This window comes from Podarcis raffonei, chromosome 10 (assembly GCF_027172205.1).
Source record: "Podarcis raffonei isolate rPodRaf1 chromosome 10, rPodRaf1.pri, whole genome shotgun sequence".
Classification (NCBI taxonomy): domain Eukaryota; kingdom Metazoa; phylum Chordata; class Lepidosauria; order Squamata; family Lacertidae; genus Podarcis; species Podarcis raffonei.
The window spans coordinates 53,464,312-53,483,591 of NC_070611.1; the positions used below are offsets into that span (position 1 = coordinate 53,464,312).

At 42.1% G+C, this 19,280-nt stretch overlaps 1 protein-coding gene across 2 annotated transcripts in view; it reads right to left on the minus strand.

Annotated features, from left to right (window-relative positions):
- Window positions 1-19,280, minus strand: part of TBXAS1 (thromboxane A synthase 1) — a 214,335-nt gene that overhangs the window by 33,006 nt on the left and 162,049 nt on the right. The gene's annotated exons all lie outside the window — the stretch shown is intronic.

Genomic DNA, 19,280 nt, shown 5'->3' on the forward strand with positions numbered 1-19,280 from the left:
AGTTCCATTATCTAAATGAGTTGTGTTCACCCTCCTAGAGTGTTCTGCAATATATTACTTCAATGAGATACTTATTTATTCAAATTTACCCAACCATCTTGGACAGTTTGCAGCACTCTATGGTCTAAACATGGAATCTAATATCTCAAATGGAATTTGGTAGCAAGAGAACTTTCAGAGAAACGACTGAAATTTTTGGAGAAGGTTTATAATTGAAAGCTGAATAAGGCTTCCATTTGTTAATGGCAGAAATATCAGGGTATGTTTCTCTTTGTTCCTCGCCAACAAGACTACAACTGTACATTGAATTCCTGGTGCCCTGTCATGTGGTCACCAAAAACAAGTTTTCATTGCAACTACATGGAACTTGCAGACTCAGTTCAAAGACCCAGTAAATTCCAATATGCTGGCCATTACATCTACTGTCGTGTGTGTGTGTGTGTGTGTGTGTGTGTGTGTGTGTGTGTGAGAGAGAGAGAGAGAGAGAGAGAGAGAGAGAGAGAGAGAGAGAGTCAAATGTTGTTGACAAAGGACAGCTGGACATATAAAGGGCCTTATTACCTTCAGTACCTTAGGGCCTCATCAAACCTAAATCCAGCCCTGGTTACCACACACTTTCCAGTGTGTTTTCTCATCACTTTCCTTCTTGCAAAAGGTATAAATGGGGTGTGTGCAAAAGTGCAAAATCAACTTTACCCTGCACGAACTGAATGTGCTGAATCCCACCTGAGAATACTGATGGTCCAGAAGGGCCCTAAGTCAACAGTTTCACTGTGTTGTCTCCCACGGATTTATATGTCAAGCCCAGGGCAAAACTAAATACACAGCCTTGCTGTTCAAAGGCATACCTCAACTGCCAGTTTTTTTCACTAAAAACTGAGGGAATGGAGGTGGGGGAGTAGGGAGTGAAGAAGAAAAGATTTTAAACAAAATTCCCAGGCATATTTGCCTTAAATCAAACGGGGTTCTAATAACATAATAATCATAACGATAGTTTTTAGGGGCAGATGTCCGCAATCTGACCTTGCAGCTCTGTTCAGAATCAATAAGTGTGGCATTTCACAGAAAGGAAAAGAAAAAAAGAAAGAAAGGAGCAGAGGGATAAACAAGCCTTGGCAACTGCAGGAAGCTCCCTCGTAATTCTGAGATAATGAAATGCTTCTAACCATGCCTGACTGCTGAATATTACAAGAGCCATCATCTTGTGTGAGTTGCATGTGGCTTTATTTTGTGCTTCCCTGCATGGAGTGAATATGGTTCACAGTGGAGTTGCAAGAAACAGTCATTACTATTTATTCGGAGAGGCATGAGTGACTGTTCTAAATAGCATCAAACAGCAGCACCTGAAAGGGCCTGCTGTACTTTTTCTCCCTTTTTCTAAATTAAATTCCCCTTTTGCCAAACACTTCCCCCGCCACACACACCTTCCTGCCTAACTCACCTCACACCTCAGTTCAATGCTAGCATTACAACTATAGGAAGTAGGATTCAAAGTGAGATAAATTTACAGGTTGCTCACCATTTTTGTGCTCCAAATGTGTGCAACTTAAAAGCACAGTTGTTTATTCTGTAGCTCCGGTGGAAACAGAGCATCAGAGTGAATTGACATCAACTTGCTTCCTGGGTGGTATATCCTGGAATCTTAAGCATGTTTCCTAAAAGTATGGCTCCCACGACCACCACCACCGCCCTGCTATCTCTACAACAGTCAACTATCCTGTTCTAGCCAGCCAAAACTTGCTCTGCTCCTTTTTACGCTCCTCTGAGTTGGTCCCAATTGCTTTTTCAGAGCAGATCTTCTCATTCCTAGAAGCAGTTCATACATTACAGTGCCACATGTGTCCATTTATCTTTGGCTACGCAGAAGAGCAAGCAACTCATTCCTGTGATCATGGCAGCTTGCCTGCTTCCTTGCAGGTTAGTGGAGCTCCCAGGAATTTGTGCTGTAGTGGTGAACTATCAGAATGTAGCTCTGGAAAAATGAATTTGTTGGTTACTGCTTTTGGCACAGGCATCCAGTTTTCAACTGCTCTCTTGACCCCATTTTAGTTTTTGCTGATAAAAAACAAACACCCTCCCTCATGTTAGCCTCCCCATAACCCTGTGAGGGTTAGTGTGTGGTTAAATTGCTAATGTGAGCTCCTTATAGAGAGGGCAGGAAATAGACTATCACTATGATGAATTATATGCCACAAGTTTGAGGATCTTGAGGCTTTGCAATAGTGTACTGGTAAATTTTGCACAACAGTCCCTATAGCTATAGAGTCCAAAACTGCAGTCAACTGTTCTGATCCATTCATTACACCCAAATCCACACCCACAGAACAGTAGTATATAGCATAGCACCTGAATTATGAGGCTCAGCTGACAAATCATGTAATAATATGACCTTATGCTCTGGTTTCCTCTATGCTAATATGTCATAAACAAAATGTAAACTTGAAAGCCTTATTATCGCATCCTTCCTTGGAAGCCAATGCAGGTACACTATGCTTGCAGCACCCAGCCCCAGTTGGCAACGGGGCTAATGAATTCTGCACCAGTTGTACTTTCTGGATGTCCCATGCAGCAATCCCATGCACATTGCTGCCTGAATATAAATTCACCCTCTGTTTCAATCCTAGAAAAAACACTTCTAAGCTGTCATTCCTGACATCATGGAAGAAATTAATGCTCCACTGATTTCTCTCTGAAGGGGGAAGGGGTGGGGAGCCTTAAATCTCCAGGGCTATCTATCACTTGAGCTCTAACTTTTGGGTGTTAAAAGGGAGGGGGAAATGGAATTTTTATTTCACTTATTAATGACAGCTGCTCCACTGTGAAGGGTGGCTTTCCAATATGTGTGCAACTCAAGCAGAGATGGCAGTCAGATACTCTCCCCTGCCCCCAACTTCTAAAACATATGTATATTTATGTGGCTAATTAACAACTTTCTGGAACCTATTTGCAAAATGGAGAAAGGGTAGATTTCTTTCAGTAATACCAGAACGTAAATAAGGAAAGGAGGGCAATTATTTGCATACTGCATAAAATTTGCATGTGAGAATTTATATGTACTCTACAGTTTACGCCTCCCTCTAACAGGTATGTGGAAGTTAAATCTGAGTGGGGGGGCGGATGTGTCATGACTGTAGAGCACAGGCATGTTAAAAAAACCACCACCAATAGACACAAAATGCCAAGTTATGGTTTTCTTTCTTTTCCCTCCTTGAAATAGCCACAGATCCAGATCATAAGCATTACTGAATGTGTTCAAGCTATTTCAGAGCCAGTCTCAGTGGCTGGTGTCACTGGGCATTTGCAGAAGCCCACACCCTACCACCAAATCTTTACATAAAAACATTTTTTTTGAAAATTGTATCTGCCAGAAATATGGCTCGTCATTGAAACAGGAATACTTTACATAAAAGGGCAACTGTTTAAGTCCTGAGGATTCATTGTAAATCCATTGGGCTCTACATTCTAGCAGAATTAGTGCATGGCTTCGCCAGCTATGTAGCAATATGTCGGTCACTTATCAGATGAGCCTGAGTGATTTGAGCAGTAGAGAAAATGCAGAACTGTGCATACTTAGGACAAGAACAAGGAGAACGTCAGGAGTCCAGATAGGACATAGGAATCCACTGAGGCAGTCACCTTTTCACTGCCACATCAGTTTATGCAGTTTATACACTTCAGCAGGTATCCCATGCAACGCTAACAGGTGAGAGTAGCTGTCCATCTTCTAGCCTAGTATTCTGGCAGGAAGAGAGAGGTTTTCCCACCACCTGCTTATTCTTTTTAATGGAGATGCCAGGGACTGAACTTGGAGCTTTCCTCTTCCTTTATCAAGTCACCCTCCTACCCAAAGGGTGGCACAGGGATCCAAAAAGTGCTCTTTCTGATTATACTAATACTCCTTCTGTAACAGCTCCTTTAGCAGTCCTATAGATGTGGATTTTTTCCCATCCACAGAGGTGCAGTGACGGGCAGAAGACGGAACATTAACACCACAGTCCTGAGACAAAGCTACATAGCCATGTAGCTGTGTGCTACAATAGAGATTTAGAGGTGCTATCTATCTTCCACAAAGAACAGACATAGCTTCTTACTGAAGAACTTCAACCACTTGCTTTACGATAAAAATACAGTTGAGGCCCAGCACTTTTTAACTCCAATAGAATGCATTGCTTTTTTACAAAGAGGAACTTCGTCACACAGAAAAAAGGGCAGAGATCTGTATATATACATTTAGACGCGGTGACTGCATTTTTCTTAAAAGCAGCTATGCATCCATATAATTTCTCCCATAAGTGGAAAAGCATCTGTGGATGGATTTTGAGCAGATAAAAAACCAGAGGGTTAAGCCACCCTCCCTCTCCCCACACACCTCCCCCCTGGCTTCCAACTGCTGATTTTCATTAAAAAAAACAACAAAAAACTGAGAGACTGTTACATAGTCATTGGCTATGCACCATCTAACTTGGCCATCTGTAACCTTTTGCATGTTTGGGGAGTTCGAATGTGCGTAACATTAGAGAAAGTGTGGAGAGAATGGCTTCTTTTCCCTGGAATGGCATTTTTGACAGGAGAGAATTGCATTTTTCTCTTGCTCAACTCTACTTCCCACTTTGCCACGGATGCAGTCTTCCTATTAAATGGATGTTTAAATATTTAACAATCTGAAATATTCACAGAAGGGAAAATTGTTATTACAATTTGTTAAATGTCTTGGGACTATCGCAGAGATGACAAAATGTTCTGTTTCCACACCTGCCATCAGGCATCCAGGATTTATAATAATGCTAATAACACCTGTTATTTTATTCACAAAGCTTTTTACCCACAGGATATCCTACCTAGCACAGATACATAGGCACATAAATAACTTGGGTGTGGGAATAACTGGAGCTAGGAATGAGACAGTTGGCAGAGATGTTAAGGGCTGATCCTATAGGCTTGCTACTACCACAGAACTAGTCTACTGACAGCAGAATATGCAGAAGAGTGGGTTGTTCATATGGCATGTGAGATATCTTTGAAGAGGAGAGCGAAACAAAAGTCCTTGGAAGCAGCAAAGTAGCACCTGGTCTGCAGCTCAGTGGTAGAACTTCTGCTTTGCAAGCAGGAAATCTCAGGTTCAATCCCCACCATCTCAAGGTTGGGCTGGGTATGTCCCATGCAGACAATCAGCACAGACAGTACTAAGCTGGATGGACTAATGGCCTGACTCAGTGTAAAGCAGCTCCCTATGTTCCTAACAGGAAAAGATTTGGGTTATGTCAAGAGCCACCAGGGGTACAACCACTGAATGTAGGCTCTCTTTGCCGCTGCCCTGTATGGTTAGGGCACCTTTCTGGCACTGAAATGTTTTCAGTTTCTGGACTGAGCTGACCCATCCAGACTGATCATTGGGCAGGCCTACACAGGAAGGGCCTAAAAGACATCCTATTGGGCTGGGACTTTGCCCAAGCAACAATGGTCTTCCTGGTTCTGAGGGTGTTCCTTTACACTCCTTGGCTTAACTCCTGGTTTCTTGGCACCTCACTTCCCTTTGATGGGAGATGGTGGGGAGCATTCAAAAGTTTGTTCTAGATTCATAGTCTGAAGTAGGACTACCATCACAGCTTCGTCACCTCATAGCCACTACACTCCCAAGAGTGATTCTGTCTCTTTAATACAATGGAAGCACATCCACGTCTCCTGTGAAACTGCTGTGGAAGCAATCCCTGTCTAGTTCCTCTCTGCCCTGCAGCTATTAAAACACAGCCTTTGGCCAGCTGTTGTCCTTATATAAACCTTGCTTAAGTAAAGATATATAATATATACTTGCTGACATATACTGGTTTTATAGCCATTTCCTCTTCACATGAACTCACCGAACTGGCTTGTCAGGGATGTCTAACAGAATTCTCAGCACTCTCAACAAACCATATAATTCACAGGATTGGGGATAGGGCATGAGAGTCAAGCCAATATAAAACACTGGGTTTGCTGTGAAGCAACTGAGTGGCAAGGGAAATCCTAATAGTACCTGCCAGCAGAAGACAGAGATGGAGGCACAGGGGATCCCAGTCAACACCACGCAAACATGGCAGGTGAGTGAGGGCACCTAGCCCATCAGCAAACAAACATTTCTACAGTGCCAGTTGAAGTGCCCCTATTGTCTCATCCCCATGATTCCTGATAAGGATGGTGATTCCTCTTCCCTTCAGTTGCCCTACAAGTTATGATTTTAAAGGTGCTTTGCTAGTATAATTATCAACTAAGACCATCAATGGGACTGTACATGAGCAAAATCTGTTGCCTCCTCCAATCGATAGGTTAAAGGAAGAAACTAATTCAAAGCTTAACTTCCAGTTGAATAATCTTGACAAAACCAGTGGAGCCAGTTCAACATAGCTGCCCTAATGTTACTTCTTTGTGGGGCTTTGTGTCATAGGCAGCTTGGAGGACACTAGCCAGGAAACTAGACAAGAATTTATTTGTCTCTTCCAACAAGAACTGAATACCATCTGTACAACATCTTTCAGTAGATTTTAATCCCACTACCAAGATGCTAAGTGGTTCCTATCTGCCCTCCTGCGCTGAGTTACTGACCAACTGACTGACCTTGAGGGGAAATTTTCTAATTAAAAAAAAAAAGGTAACTATCCATTTACAGCATTAAAAAGTGATAACCTGAGAAGGCCCTGAATTGATAGAATCAGCGGTTTATATGAGGTAAAACTAATGCCTATGCTCAATGCAGTGCTGGTTCCAGGTTTCAAGGGGTCCTTGGGTAAGAAGCCCACAGGGGGACCTTTACTTGAGTGGGTCCACCTTCTCCTTGCCACCATTACAACTGTTCATTGACTTGCAGTGATGGCCACCAACATGGATGTCTTTCTAAAAAGGATTGGACAAGATCTTGGTGGAGAAGGCTGTCAATAGTACTAGCCATATGCTGGTCTATTATATATTGTCCTATCTTGTGGACTCAGGGCAGTTGACAGGATTTCATTAATATTAATATTTGCAAAGGGCACCACGTGGAAATACTTTGCTTTTCTGTGTTTTTTTCTTTTCTTTTTGAAAAAGGGTTATGCACGTATACAAACACATACAGATTAAAGTCACATGTATGTTTTAGATACATATGCGTGCACACAAAATTTAACTATGTTATACACCTGCAGTTTAAAGTAACAATACAGTGGTGCCTTGGGTTAAGTACTTAATTCGTTCCAGAGGTCTGTTCTTAACCTGAAACTGTTCTTAACCTGAAGCACCACTTTAGCTAATGGGGCCTCCTGCTGCTGCCGTGCCGCCGGAGCACAATTTCTGTTCTCATCCTGAAGCAAAGTTCTTAACCCAAAGTACTATTTCTGGATTAGCAGAGTCTGTAACCTGAAGCGAATGTAACCTGAAGCGTATGTAACCTGAGGTACCACTGTATATGTTACACTGAATACAATTCGCATTAAGTGGTGAAGCACTTTTAAGCTTGGAAGTAACCTTAAGGTTAATATTTCATTAGTTGCATTGTTCAGGTGTCGTTCTACTGTTAGTGATATTAAGGATGATTAAGAAGCCCCTTTCAAAGCAGCGGACCACATTGGACCGTATTACCATAAGACATTGCACTTGAGACTGATGAGAACATTGCAGTGAACGCAGAATCTTATGAGTAAGCATCAGTTGGCAAGAAAATAAACCACCATAAACTCAGCTGAGAGTACATAGAATAAGCAGCCACTAGGCTTGGAGCAAGTCTTCTAAATTATAAACTAAGGACTCCTGCAGTATTTAATATTATACTGGTAATTCTAAAAAGCTATTTTATATATTGTACTTTCTAGAAGATATAATCAAATACGTTGATTTCATATTCTATTTGATATATTTGATAGCCCATGACTTTTATCTGTTTATTGATGTCTTTAGTTTTGGGACCCGCACTTTTCTCTTTGGTGTGTGTCTTATCTTACATACAGTGCAATCCTATGCACCTTTACCTGGAAGTAAATTCCACTATGTTCAATGATGCTTCTTGCTCACTAAGAGTGCCTAGGGCTGCAGCCTTACAGTTTACTCACTGGGGCAGGGGGAGTCCTTGACAATGTTATCATCAGACTGAAGCAACAGATAAACAAATCATCATGAATAATCAGGTCCTGTCTGTGGACCATGAAGGGGTAATTACTGCTTTGCCAAAAGGTAAATGTCTTTCTCTGAAGGCAACCCCTGTGAAAACAGCCAGGACCCCATCATCTGCTCTTGAACTACATCCAACTTACTATTCATGGAGAAACATGCTAAGCATTAGAAAAGTGTGTGGGAAATGCCTTGCAGTTTAGAACTGATACTTAAAGGTCGGAAACATGCAATTAGAATCCAATCAAAATGGCAGGATTTAAGAAAAGAGGTGAAAATGTAATTCTTATCACCTGTAGGAGGAAAAGTACCTTCTTTTCTCTGGAAAAAGAGGAGAGAAAACCTTTAGATGCACAGAAGTGTACTTTATTAGGATCAATGTATTTCATATGAGGCTCTTTTTCAGGGAAACTCTCAAACACAGCCCATCTTTATCTTAAGTTTCCAGTGACTCTGTTGCAAAGTAGTTCTTGGTGATTTACGCAGGGTAGTTTTTTTTTTAATGTAGACTGCCCTGACAGTACTTCCAAGAGCTGTATTGCTACAGAGACATGATGCAGACAACACACTAAAGCTATGGCTTGGCTTAGCTCAGCATGGACACATCAGCAAAACAAGCGGGGAGGAGAGAAGCAGCTAGGAACTCCTCTCTGGGAGCCTACAATCTTGCGTGTTTGTACTAAGCCGTGGTTTGACTTAGTGTGTTATGCAATGTGGACCACAGTCACTGGAGACTAAAGAGATTGTTTGGGAACCCACTCTATCAGCTGCAGGCCCTGCACATCTAAGTAGTCCAACAAACAGATCTTGGCTTCTCCCATAGATATACAGTGACTGGGTTATTTAGATCCCTTACATCATCTTCCCACACATCCTGAAAATTATATACTGTAATACAAAATGCACATAAGCCCTATGCCACAGTGACACTAACATCAGATTACACATCTAAATTCAAAGCTCAAAGACTGCTTCTTGGTTGTTTCATCATTATTATTTTTAACTTGTTCCTTAATTGTATTTTCTGCCTCAGCTTCTAAGGTGTGGAAGGCTCCATTCCCTGACTCACCAATGTAGCACCTTGTAAGCTGCCCAGGATACAGGTAGAACTAATCTGAAATGATGCCTAGTAAATGCAACATGTAATTTCAGACTCAAGGCACCAATTTCCCAGTCAGTTTGTAGTGACACTGTAGTGTGACTGTAACAGGCTTTCTGCACAATTATCATCACACATTAGTAAGCTATTCATTTTGGAGAAAGGAGAAGATGAAGAAGTGTGATAAAAAAATATTGTTTCCATAATAAAGAAGGGCTCCCCTCCACGCAAACCTTTCAAAGTGAGGCTAGCCAAATCAAGGGAAACATATTTTCTGCAGAAAATGGTAAGATCGCTGGAACTTGGAAAAGACAAAAAGGGAATGCTGCTCCATGTTCAGCATTTCAAATCAATGGAAATATTTGTTTGTGAAAACATTTATGCGGGCAATCTGCTCACATGGGTATAAAGAAGTCACATATCAGCCAACAGACTTTAGATTAGTTTGGGTCTCACCTACCAGCAAGTGCTCACTCTTATCCTTAACAAAAATTGGTGCAGCATGAAGAACTAAGATGATTATTAATTCTTTTTGGCTTTTAATCTTTCGGAAGGGCAGCGCTCTGGGCCCTTCTGAAGTTTAAGAAATTAACTTAAGAATCTCAGCTAGGTGTGTGCTACCTCCTAGCAATCATTCTTTTGGAACACAGCGGCATACTTATAGTGGTGAATAAAAATCTAGACTGCCTACTTCTAAATGAACTTGCCACCCCAAAGTTAACCAACAAACTCAAACTAGCATGGGGACATGCTGTATATAAGACTCCTTCACCCCAGTGTGGTTCCCCTTTATTACATATGCAGACCTATCCCCTCCAACAGCATACAAATCAATACAAAGGACCTGACCCAACAACCTAGCTCACTCCCCCTCACACAAATAAGTCACACTGCAATCAGCTGAACACAACCAACCAAGCTCAGGAAGCCCTAACCTCTCGCAACATCAATAAAAATAAATAAATAAATAAATAAATAAATAAATAAATAAACAAAGGACCTACCCATGTGATGCTGACACACACACCCTACACTAATAAGAGGCAATAGAACGAAATAACAATATCTCCATCTCTCTCCCCCCTCCAACTGCAAGAGGTCTATGGCAAAAGTGTCTCTCACCAAATGTAAACAAACTGTGAAAAACACTATGAATCCAAAGTGGAGACAATAGATGCACCTTTTCCTGTTTATCTATTTGCTTTGTAGCACAAAAAAACCTTAATAAAAACTATTTAAAAAAAACAAAACTTGCCCAAACACTGAGGTCACCCAAGGAGGCCTTCTCTGTGTGTCCTAGCTACACAGATGAGGCAAATGGTGTCAGAAAAAGGAAATTTTTCAGGGATGGGATTCTATATCTGTCCCCAGCAAGGCTCACCTATAACAACCTGTCAGGGAACTGCCATTGTCTCAGAGGCGAGAAATAGAAGGGCAGTTGTTTTACAGGGAGCCTCCAAAAATCTTGTGAAGCAGTTCCTCTTCCGCGGAGGAGGAAAGCCCCACCTCTAGTGGGGAAGAGGTGCAAGGACCAGAGGATGTTGGTGGGAGCCTTAACACCGCTCCTGGGCAAGCCGGACAGGAGGGAAACATGCCCTTGCCATCGCCCATCCTGCGCAGTAGTCTAAGGCGCAAAGAGGGAAGGAGAAGGCTGGGGGTAACGAAACTCTTATGTTGGGGGAGGTCCAAAAGACGACCACTTCCCGGATTCTGCTAGCGATTGAGCCAGACATGAGCTTTGGGGCTCTTCACTGTAAATAGTTTGCACCAAAATAAAGCCTGTAAAAGACAGGTTGGAGTCCTGCCTGGTTACTCTCGAGCAACCACAACAGCAGCCATCTGACACAACCCTTCTACTTTTCTGCTCTAAGGCAAATAAACTCTTTACTCAGGCATTTTAATGTCGGTCTTAGTAAGCTCATGATGCTGCTTTCTGCTATTCTAATTAATATATTTTAAATAGATTGTGTGAATTATTGGATTTTTACTGCTTTATTGTAAATTGCTGTGGGCAGGATGATAAACTTATTCGAGCGTATGCCCTGAGGTCTTGGAACAGGCCTCCCAACAAATTTTCCCCCCATTTCCTATATCTAGAACAGTGATGGGGGATCCTGTGGCCCTCCAGATACTGCTGGTCTACAGCTTCCATCATCACTGGGGTTGGGGTTGGGCGGTTGGGAGCTGAGCCCTACAACATCTAGAAGGCCACTGGTTACCTAGCCCAGCTCTAGAAAATAAAGATGAGCCTAAGCTGAATCAGGCTCATCTAGCCCAGCATCCTGTTCTCACAGTGGCCAGCAGGTGCCTGTGGGAAGCCTGCAAACCAGACATGAGCACAGCAGCTGTCTTTCCATCTGTATTTCCCAGCAACTGGCATTCAGAAGCATGATGCTTCTGACAGTGGAGGTAGAACATCGCCATTGTGGTTAGTAGCCAGCTGAAAGCCTTGTCTTCCAAGAATTTATCTAAGCCTCTTTTAAAGCCATCCAAGTTGGTGACTGTCGCTGTGCCTTGTGAGAGCAAGTTCTATAGTATGTGCTATGTGGAGATCCAAATGTTGATCTGCACAGGCACAGGACCCATATAGCAGACTGCACAGAAATGAAAGGTGATGTTGACTCTATTCACAATCTATTCACTTGGAACAGGGCTACTGGATACTGTAGAAAACACCAGAAGTTCCTCCTGATCAATGCAGCTGTGTTTTCCACTCCCATTGAGGAGAAATAAAAACATGTGGAAAACAATGTTGCTTTGTAGAAGTCCAATTACCCCCATGATCAATTGCCTAATTATTCCAGCTCTACAGGTTTTTGTTTTTAACATTCTTCTCCCCCCCCCCTTTTCCACACAGCTACGATCTGCCAAAGAAGCAAGCTTGAGTTTGCTAATTAGAGACGAGAAAAGTATCGAGTCAAAAGAAGTACGTTTACCAAATCCATCTTATATAGTTATTCTCTCACATCAAGGAGGGGAAAACAAAATTAATCTTTTATTCAGCAGTAGCTCTTCTAAAAAAAGAAACGCTCTCCTTGGAACCCACCATAATGTTAACATATTTCAACACAGGCTTTTACATTGCTCTGGAGTAACCATAGGACTAAATCCCCACTGAGTTGGAATAACACCCTAAGATTAACTACACCATTTACTTAAATCAAGCTATTAGAAGCATGCCTCCTGCTTGCAGACCATCTTTATCACACAGCAGATCATTTATACAGAAGGATCCAACTGAAAAAAATAATTTCGCTTCTATAGCAAATGGGTTGGGGTGGCTAACTTATGCCACCCCAGATGTTGTTGGTTTCCAGGTGCTATCAGCCCCAACCAGCATTGCCACTGGTCAGGATGATGGGAGCTGTGGTTCAGCAACATCTGGAGAGCCACAGGTTAGCCACCCCCAGATTTACATATACATCATTCGCATCTAATGTCTCCTGCGCTTGACAAAGCATTGGGACAAGTCATCTAACTGAAGCACAAGGCAAAATAGCTGGTCTGAGTCGCAGGGCAAAGCCAGAGACAGTACAGATGGGTGTGACAAGTGTGGAGAGAAGAGGAGGAAGTGGATTGAACAGTCCTATGGAATCAGGAAAATGGTTGTCAGATTCAAGGAAATGTACTGCTAATAGGCACATCAAGAACTTAGGCACTCATCACTATCTGAGGGTGTGATGACCACAGGAAAATCCTGTGCACCATTTCATTTCCAACATTTTTTGTATAGTCACCATGTGAACAGGTGGCTATGTATGAATATATCTTTAAAGGACAAGTTTTGATGAAGGAGAACTACTATGGCTTCTGAAAGGGTAGGTGTTGCATTTAGAATTCTTTGAGAGTGTCAATAAGCATATGAATAGATGCTATTATTATTACTATTTTATTTAAATCCCAAACTTGCTCCCAAAGCAGCCCAGGGCAGTTAAAAACTTTCTTAAAAAGGTGTTAAAAACAGCCATATGTGTCAGCCAATGGTTTCAGGCTTGCCAGGGCCAGTATCTTTCAGTCGTTAAATGCCTGTGTGAACAGGAATGTTTTTAAATTAATCCTGGAAATCAATGAGAGAGACTGATGCACCTTACCAAGGAGGGCATACCACAAACAGGGAACCAAGACTGAGAAGGTCCTCTCACAGGTCCTGCCAACCTAGTGGCAGCAACACCACCAAGCCCTCATCTGCCTGAGATAGGATGATCCAGCAGACATTGTGCACTTAGACTTTCAAACAGTTCCCTCACTAACGATTCATAAGTAAACTTAGCAGTCCTGGGATCAGTAACTATCAAAAGAATGGGAAGCAGACAGTAGGACTAAGTGAACAGTTCTCACACTGAAGGGCTATAAATAGTGGAATACAGGTATTGAGACCTGTGTTGTTCACCAGCAACTAGTAGTCAAGAGCATTCTGTCTCGAATCCTGGAAGTAGTAGACAATTGCCATGACTAGCAGTCTTTTCCTCCATAAATCTGTATAAACGCCTCTTAGTCATCCATGTTCATAGGAGTCAACTCCTAGGGGACTGAGGTCCCTACGGCCCTCCAATAAAATGTTTGAGGGGGCTGCTTTCCTAAGTTGATGGGCATTACCATTCAAAAGATGTGTGTATGCCACATCTTGTGATTATGTGGGGTGGGACTTACCTGTCCCCCCATATTTTATTCAAGTTGGCATCTCTGTTATATTGATGCCCAACTCTAAACCTTGTGGGAGCAAATACCATAGTTTTACTGTGTACTGTGTAACTAAATACTTCATTTTGTCCGTCCTAAAGTACTTCTTTTGAATGACCCCAGGTTCTAGTATTATCAGAATGAGAGAAAAACATATCCATCTATTTCCCCCCACAAAGCACATAATTTTATACAGTTCTATCATGGCGTATAAACGTTTCTTGCCTTTCTTCAAAAGTGAAACTCATAGGGGGGTTTCCAACCTAGCCCGTATGATAATTTTGACTTCCCTTCTCTGCACTTTTCACAGTTCTACAATAGCCTTTTTGATGTTGCGCAACTAGAACTACACACAATATGCCAAGTGTGGTCACACCATAGATTTCTGTTAAGTCACAATAGGCGTAATATTACAGACTTGTAGAATGTCACAATGGGCATAATGGCATTGGCAGTTTTATTTTCAATCCCTTTTCTAATGGTTCATAATCCTTTTGGATTTGAGGTATCCACATGCAAATTACATCTTTCCCAAATAAAAAGAAACCCCCAACATTGAACCATAATTATTTTCTGTATGCAGCGTTTTAGATGGAACATGCATTACAAGTGCTTCCTGCTGCTTTGTATTATTGGATGGATAAAACTATTAAGACACACACTCACAATTTAAGTATGTCAGCATCATCAGCCAGAGAGGACGGGGCACAGAAGAAAATGGAAAGAAAAAGAAATTCACTTCACTAAAGGGGAAGTTATGCTTTACATAACCATCAAATGTAAATGAGCTATCAAGCTTTCTGGCATCTGGTCATTCAGTTTTCATTCTGCACAATTATGGACAAATAAATGGGATTGGTTGATTTCCATTAATGTTCCCCTAATTTATGTACATTCCTGGAGGTAAAATTCCATTCTGACCCAACACTCATAACAACTCAGATCATTTTTTAAGCTACAACAACATTAAATAGGAGTTTAATTCCATCACCGATCGCTCCTGGGGATTTAATATTTCTTAATAAATTAGACAAGCATTCTCAACTCATCAGCATTCAGATCTTAGAAGTAGAATGTGCATAATTTAGCAGTTGGTTTTTTAGGTTATAGAGTAACTTTCTTTTCTTACTCTTGCATACTCTCTCACACACAAGAATGGAGGAATGTGTTATCATCCGTTTAAAAAAAAGAAAAAAGAATGAGTCAACCTAAGAGAAGACACCTGTTTTTCTTAAGTCTCAAATGCCCACGAGTATGTTTGCCAGGAAAGGAGCTACTTGTAATGATTTTTTACTCCATCTTTTCCTGACACCTATAAGATGACATCTTAAAATAAGAGGAATTGATGGTAATACACAAAACAGACTGCACTGCCACAGCTGAAGAGCACTCTTCCTCCCCAAGGAACTGGATGATTAATGGGGCTGTGGTGGTGATGGGGGGGGGGTTAGAGGGAGTTTCTCTTACATGAAGAATAATATTCAAAGTAAGCAGTCACCTTGTACAACATGCTCCTTGCTTTCCAATGTTTATGCCAGTTAGTGTTGCGCAATCCTACTGAGTTCTCTTGCCAGAGAATGATTGGTTCTTTAATGCTATACCATTTAAGTAAAAATGCTTGGTTCTGGCTGGCAGATTAATTTGCTCACTAACTCATTTGGGTATCAACAATGTCACACTACATCTACATGACTTGGAAAACTGAAGAACCATGACTACTACAAAAATCTGAAAACAGGACATTAGTATTTATCATACTAAAATGGGTGACTCAAAAGTTGTTCTGTACCATCAGGAAAGTTTAAAATTTTAATTCATGTAGCCTAAGATTCCCTTGACAACCAAACATGTCTGGAAAAAAATACATTTGCTCATTTAAAAAAGGAGGGAATACAATATCCCAGTTTATAAAATATATATTTTCCTAAACATCTAAGATAATTGTACTGCTATTGAAGAAAACTAAGTACCATTGAAAACAGTGAGATATACTTCTGCAGAAATATGCAAAGAATCAGTCTACTAATGTGTATTTAGCAATACTCTCCCTGTCTCAATTTCTTTGATAATGAGCATACATTTTATTGAAAGCAGCATTACCAATTTCACAGGCGCCTCTTGTTTCCTAGCTCTGAGGAACGGGAGGGAATGTATTTGGATAGTACTGGAAAGAGAAAATACTACAGCAAGTGTACAACTGTGCAAGGTGAAGAGAAGGTGATACTAGGAATATCTGTCAGTCAAAAACGATCTTTTGAGGCTTCTATTCATCTCAACAGACAGAATATACTTCCCTACTGCTGATAAGACTAGAGGGTTACTAGGGCTAGATATTTTTCTTCTCCTGTTCCAGCTGTCTTCACCTTGAAATGTAAACTTTCCAAGTGATGCAGACAAATATTTAAATGCTGCTATCCAGTGATCTCACTAGGAAAGGAGAGATCAGCATTTATTTATCCCGTAAAAGGATTATTTTGTTTTTAAGTCACAGAACTTCTTACTGATACCAGCAGCTCTGAAGTGTACTTCCTCTGCACAAATAGAGAAATCAAAGTGCCTTAGTCTTTATTTTGCTTTTTGACAGCATTGACAGCAAAATGATTTCCATTGGCAGTGCTTGTTTTCAGTATGTGCGTGTGGGCACATAGGATTCATGTGCAATAGCATCTTTCACCTGTGGAATTATTCTTCCAAAGTCTATTTACGCTGCAGTCTCTCTTGATAAATGCAAGCTTTCTCCGTCAGCATATTTGCTCGGCAAAGCTTAGCATCTGTAGTTGCCAGCTTCTGAGTGTAAAGTGCCTTGAGAGACTGCATGAAAGGCACCAAATACATGCAAATTGTTGTGGGTAGTTCCTTGACAGCAGTGTCTCTGCAACTATCACTTCCATTTTCTCTAATGCTCAGAGAAAGCAGAGTCTGGGGCTAAGGGGATTGATTCCATAAAAACAGTTTAAAATATAAAGTATTTGATTACGTGAGCAGATGCACCAAAATAAATCCTTCTGCCTCTCGCAAGTTGTCTGGAAACTCTGTGGATGGGAAAGAACTCTTCTTTAAGGAATTTACTCTGGGAATCAATACCTGTGTTGTACTCAGGACTGACGCCACCCTCAGGAAGAATAAGGCCACTGATGCTGGGCATATGGTGGGTGGCAGACCCTCCCTCTCATTCCTCATGAGCCACCCAGCCAATCCTTTCTCTCAGAGGACAGAGCTGTGTGGACCACACAGCCTGGTTTGTGCACATTAAGATAGCTTGTGGCCCTCAGGTGTTGTGAAAGCTACCATTTTAGTACCAGGATGTCTCTCTGACACGGGGCAGAGAGGAAAGAGTCAGCAGCAATGTTGCCACACACTCTCCTCAGCTGGGCTGCAGTGCACATGGAGGCAGCTTTCTTGTGCCCGGCCACAGCTCCACCCCCAAGTTAGGCCTATCCCAGGGGTGCAGCAGGCTCCCTCCCACCTGCCCATGTGTGCAGGAGCATAGGCTCTGCTGCTCCTGTTTTGCACTCTCTTTGTGGTTTTTTTTTGGGGGGGGTTGCCTGGATGTAACGTCTTCTTGAATACTGATAATGCTTCTTGCTTGCTTGGATGAAGGACAGAGAAGTGTGTGTGCATATGAAGAAGAAACTATAGACTACTGCATGGGTAGGCAAACTAAGGCCCAGGGGCCGGATCCGGCCCAATCGCCTTCTAAATCCGGCCAACGAACAGCCCAGGAATCAGCATATTTTTACATGAGTAGAATGTGCCCTTTTATTTAAAATGCATCTCTGGGTTATTTGTGGGGCATAGGAATTCGTTGTTGTTTTTTCTTCAAAATACAGTCCGGCCCTCCACAAGGTCCGAGGGACAGGGGACCAGCCCCCTGCTGAAAAAGTTTGCTGACTCCTGGACTACTGTATAAAGGTAAAATTCACATGTTTTCTCCTAGCCCTGCCCATCATTGGTATGCGGCCCCCTGAAGGCTGCCAGAAGAGAGTGTGGCCCTTGGGCTCAAAATGATTCCCCATCCCTACTCTAGACTGCACACTCTTGAAAGGCTTATAAAAGACCAGTAGACTAATTAATATGCCCAACTTACTGATACGTCTTGCAAGTACAACTGCTACCTTTGCCGTGCATATTGTGTTGCATTCCATTCAAGTGCCATTTGAGTTTTGGTACTTTGATATTTTCAACTACCAATGCTATTTACTAAGAATCAGTAAACCTTTGCAAATCTGACCACTGTCTCCGATGTCACTGATTTGCCCTTTTAATTATTCATGCCATATCCGAATCTTCAGAACCAAGGAGCTCATATTTATTACAAATAGATCCACACTGCAGTGGGGAAGATGTGAAGGAGAAAAGATGGGAGAGGGCAGGGATTATAGGTGAAGGGGAGGGACCAGAACAGGTCTAACAAGACACACTCAAAGCTGATGTGGGAGGGTTCTGAGGGTTCCTTGGCTATCACTGATTACGTATTTACTCAAATTCCATTAAATGTAATACAGAATTCTATATTGAGATAATGGAGAGATTCCTATACAGCTACTGACAATCCAGAGAGAAACAAGCATGGAGTACCCTGCTTTAGTGATTGCCAGAACAATAGGAACATAGGAAGCTGGCTGAGACTAAGAATATTAGTACATCCCTCTTGAGTTTAAGACAGGCGTCCTTCCCAGCTCTTCCTAGATCCAATGCAAGGTGGATGCTACAGTCTTCCCTAATGACAATGAATGCTACTAAAAGGTAAAGGTACCCCTGCCCGTACGGGCCGGTCGTGTCCGACTCTAGGGTTGTGCGCCCATCTCACTTAAGAGGCCATGAGCCAGCGCTGTCCGGAGACACTTCCGGGTCACGTGGCCAGCGTGACGAAGCTGCTCTGGCGAGCCAGCACCAGCGCAGCACACGGAAACGCCGTTTAGCTTCCCGCTATAAAGCGGTCCCTATTTATCTACTTGCACTTAGGGGTGCTTTCGAACTGCTAGGTGGGCAGGAGCTGGGACCGAGAGACGGGAGCTCACCCCGCCGCGGGGATTCGAACCGCCGACCATGCGATCGGCAAGCCCTAGGCACTGAGGTTTTACCCACAGCGCTTGTAAATATTTCTGGAACACACTCAAAACAGGGTGGAAAGGGTGAAATGGCTGCTGAGTGATACTGATGACTTCGTAACATAAAATAGCACTATATGCGTTGGCAGCTAAGAAGATCAGGAGAAAAGAACTAGATAAAATAGCGGTCAATTGCAAGGGTGATTCGGACATTTAAGCTGGCACATTCTACCTGAGAATCCCTTGCTATTATATCGTATGCAACAAATAATTTGTGATCTTGGTTTATGGTATCTGCAGTGCCTGATGTTTTTATGGTTATTGTTGCTTTTCTT